This window comes from Toxorhynchites rutilus, chromosome 3 (assembly GCF_029784135.1).
Source record: "Toxorhynchites rutilus septentrionalis strain SRP chromosome 3, ASM2978413v1, whole genome shotgun sequence".
Taxonomy (NCBI): Eukaryota; Metazoa; Arthropoda; class Insecta; order Diptera; family Culicidae; genus Toxorhynchites; species Toxorhynchites rutilus.
The window spans coordinates 108,879,665-108,884,627 of NC_073746.1; positions in this window are offsets into that span (position 1 = coordinate 108,879,665).

A 4,963-nucleotide genomic window follows, 5' to 3' on the forward strand; every position below is an offset into this window, starting at 1 on the left:
GGGAGGTAAAAATAGAAAAAAAACACAAGTACACAGGGTATTAGCTGTCAAAATTTATGAAACCAGCCGCCTGTTTTACAATAACGACCCCCTGCAGCAAAACATAATTGAAAGTTGGTTTCCGATTCAAAAACCTTTTTTTTTTTTTATCTTCGCTTATTTTTCGTCGGCCTATTTCCGCCACTTCAGTGCCAATCACCGACATCAGGGAGGCGACTCCACCTGTTCCTACCTATCAGACTCAACAACTCATGAGCCGGGCCAACTTCTTTTACTTCCCCTCCGAAGGAAGACGTAACCAGAGATTTTTCGCCTCAGAAAATCTCAACGACGCCAGCTGGGATTGAGATTCAAAAACCTTGCTTCCATTTTTAATGTCCAGAGCAACATGTCAATAGGACCTAACTTCGAGAAAAATGACAGAAATTTTAATTCCCTTTTTCAAATCTTAACGTAATGATAATCAAAACCACACATCAGAAGATGCGCTAAAATATATGCTTCATTTATTGATACGGCCCTGCACGAAAAAAGTATCACTAATATCACAAAATTTTGTAATGAACGAAGGCATAAATAAGTAGTCCCTTTATACATGTAGATTCCAGTTAGGGATTTGTCATTTCAATTAGATCCTTTTCGAGTTGTTTGCTGGTTGATCACTGTGATTGTTTTCAACCAATCCTGCAGCCAACTTGAGACAGATGGAAAGAAGATTCGCTCCAAAATTAGCAACCTAAAGCAGAGTGAAAACGAGACGCGTCAACGGTACGAATCTAGGAATCTAGGTATTCGGACCACACAGAATTTTGTAATTTCAACCCGCTCTAGAAGAAAAAAACAATTATTCAATCCGCAATCATGAAGGTAGAGTGTCGATGTCTACCGTGGTGTAAAGCAATCATCTCTTTATCAATTGAGCACCCCGAAGAGAAATTCATGTTGTTGAAATTTAAGGAGGCATTCTAGTGAAGAGCCATGAATTTCGCCCGTTTTTTCAGCTCTGAACAAACAAAACAAAGAATATTTTCACTATCCATTATTTCATCATTTGTTTATCTATCTTTTAACAAAACAAAAAGAATGGAAAACTGGGAAAAATATTTAAAATTAGAATAGTTACAAGCTGTTGAAGTGAGAGGGTTAAGAAAAAGTTGTGTCATGGCGTACACGATTACAGCCTTTCTGATTATCCTGGACAAAAAAAAAACATTCTGAATCTGTAAAGATGATGCAATTGCATGAACATCGGACGAGTCAAAAATATTTTATAAATTTAATAAAAGACGGGTGGGTAACGTCTGGGACATAACCAGAGAGATGTAGGACTGCACCAAGTGGTGTCCATTATTCGAATATCATGGAGCACAGATCCCAGAATGACTAACTTTTCATGCACAAAATAAAGCAAAATAATGCAAACACTCAGCAAACACTAAAACGTTTGGATGCAAATAAGAAAAAATCAAAATTTGTCGTGCAAATGTTGTAGGGGTTATTATTTCGCCGGCAACGAACACACACTTGATGGCAAGCATATCGTAATAGAGATTTACCGTCTGGTATTGTGATATAATTTGGGTGACCCGTGGCCGAGTGGTTAGCGTCCCACATTATCATGTCGGGTGTTCGGGTTCGATTCCCGTTCTGGCCGGGGGATTTTTCGTCAAAGAAATTTCCTTCCACTAGCACTGTGGTAACGCGTATTCTAGAGCTTGCCCCTCGGAATACATTCAAGGCGTGTTATTTGGCTTAATAAATCTCAACTAAGTATTAATAAATGACGCTCGTTAATGCATACGTTGAGACGGCAAAAGTTCCACAGGGAACGTTAACGCCATTCGAGAAGAAGAAGAAGATTGTGATATAATTTGGCTTTGCATTCCTTTGCATGAACTGTGTTTTACTAGTCAAGTTCTTCATTTGATACCCATATTGATGGGGTTTAGAGAAAATATGTAATCCGCCATTTTGTGGTGGCGACCATTTTGGATTTGCATTTTTCATAAACAACTGTGTTCTCCAGGTCAATCCCCTTCATTTGATACCCATATTGATGGGGCTTTGAGAAAATATGTAATCCGCCATTTTGTAGCGGTCGCCATCTTGGATTTTCAAGATCATGAAATACGCAGTTTTATAATGACTGCAGAGATAAAGGTGTGCTTCAAATTTCAGATCAATAGGTCAACAGGAAAGGGGTCAAAATTCAATTAATGTGGTACAGCGCCATAGACAAACATGTTACATACAAACATACAAATATATCACAGCTAAATCAAATCGAGCCCGATTAGCGTCTCCTCCACCCGGTGCGACGCTTCCACCGCTTTCAACACACTTCGAGAGGCTCTTCTGCTCCACATCCCATAGAAACTCCTGTCTCTCACTCTCGCGGTATTGCACCGCATACATCGCCTGCAAATGCAGCGACATCTCTTATGCTGAAAAACAAACTCAAGATAGCGCCTTTCCTGCTTGGCGTCCGATGATAGAATGTGGCCAAGCACCACCATCGCTCATTTTTTAAGCCATATAGTTAACGTTGTAGCGACCGCCTATATTCATTTGCAATCTCTGTTTGTCCCTCTCCTTCAACTCGTCCACACGTTTCGTCTGTACCCGTAGTTGCTTGTAATGAATAACTGTTTGCTGCGGAAGCGCAGACAAAATGTATGGGAAAGTAGGGAATTCTTTCTTCCAATTTGAACTTTATATGAGCTGAAAAGCCGTAATGTGTAGCATATAAACAATTGCTGAGGGTATTTCCTATCAATGTGTGTATTTGGAACCAAAATCGATAAATAGTAATGTGTATTAGTGCATATGATAGAAAGATATATGAAGATGTATGTATATCAAATCTGGAATGAATAAGTCCCGTAAAACTTAAGATATCGTTTACACTAGTTTGGAAAAAAACAAGTTTCAAGGAAAACGCGTTTAAAGTTTTGTGTTAAGTACATATTAGATTAGATACTGTATCACTGAAATGCCCATAACTGGGTGAATAATCGAATTTTCGGAAAGATATTTCAAGAGTATGTTCTTGAACGTCTATACTTCAGAAATATGAAATTTTGATGTATTGATTTTTTTTCAAATTTCCAGACTAGAATACTTTTAATGAAACGAAAGTTTTCGCTTGGTGTTATTTGAATTTTTAATACAACCAGTCCTGAGCTTACTCAATCTTTTTTAACATGAATTTCCAATTTTTCTGTTACAATTCCTCGATCAGTTGTAATGAAAGGATCTACTGACGTGCGCTTTTCGCGCCATGAACATACATGTGAATACAGAAATAAGAGGGTCACCCCCGCACTCACCGAGTTCTTCCTTCAGCGCATCCGTCACTCGAGTTGTCATCATCCGACCACGTACGTCCCGGCGAGGCTACCTCCAGTTTCCAGTCGGTGTTGGTTGGCTCGAACTAGCTTCGTCGCGTCCTCCTTCCTACGGGAAAGCTTACCCGCTCTGTCGCGCACACCCGTGCAAAAAAGCCCGTCCGATCGGACGGTAAATCTCAAGCCGCAGCTGCACTCCACAGAACCTCACGTCATGTTACGCGGCCTCCGCGGGATCCAGCAATCACCGTGTGCATCAGCCAGCACCCCAAAAAAAACTTCCTCCTGTCCGTTCGGACGGTAATGGCGGAGAAACACAAACACTAGACGCACTAGCGCCAAGAAAATTTACGTCCGTTCCGGGCGACGTAGCGCTCCCCGAAGAACCAGTTATGCGCACCAGCGCTTAACCAAATAAAAAAACACGTTCGTCTCGGACGACGAACGGTACCCCCGAGACAGCTTTTTTCTTTCCTCTTTTGTTTCTTCTGTGACAGTCCAATGCTGTCGTCGTGACAGTTGTGGTGGGTGCGATTATGCAGGGGTGTGCTGCATGCATGCGTGAGCTAAAGCGTCTGATCCAGACGCCCAAAACGTTACACAGTTTAAAAAAAAGGAATTCACGCATAACTTTTCAATAGAACCTATCTGTCTTGATCGATTCTCTTCATTGACTTACTTTTAAGATAACAACTGCCTTGTAGACGGATTTTGCGGTATTTTTGTCAGACGACATCATAACGAGGTGAACGAGAGAATCAACTAAAACAGTTAGATACTATTGAACAATGAAAGCAGTATTCTAGTCTAGAAATTAAAAAAAAAAATCCTCCATATTTGTGTAGTTTAGTCATTCAAGAATATGCCCTAGAGAGGATTTATCAAAAATTAGGACCATTTCAGTGATGCGGTATCTAACCTGGTACGGTTATAACAATGAACTTCAAACGCGTTTTTCTCGAAACTAGTTTTTTCAAACTGGCGTACACGATATCTCAAGTTCCACTGAACCGATTCGTCTCGAATTCATATGGATACAATGTGCAGGCATCTCTCTATCGCATGAACCTCTAAAAAAACACTTTTAATTTTTTACTATTTTGAAAAAAAAATGGGAAACATAAGAAAAAAACGTTTTAAACCGCATTTTGTTATTCAAACGGCCGCCATTTTGTCGAAAAAGATGTTTTTGACTTGTCCGAGGTTCATGCGATAGCCGCATGTTTGCTCACTTCATCAGCTCTTAACTATTCTAGTTATGAATATTATTTCTCCGTTAAATTTTTCTTTTATTGTTAAAAGATAGATGACTACAAATGATATAATAGATAGTAAAAATATTCGGGATGTTTGTTATCAGGCCCAATGTTGATTTTTTTAGTGCTTCCAAACGAAAGGTTTCGGGTTAAAAAATATTCTTTGTTTTATTTTACGGAGCTCGAAAATATGCCTGAAATTCGTGTCTCTACACTAAAATACCCATTTAAGCGTAAATTCGTTCGAAGTTGAGCCCACAGTCATACAATGTTAGTCTTTTGCGCCATGGGCACAAATAATTTGAATGCTTGGCCGCCGCAGTTGTGTCCGTTAGCCGCCTGCTTGATTCAATTCTACCA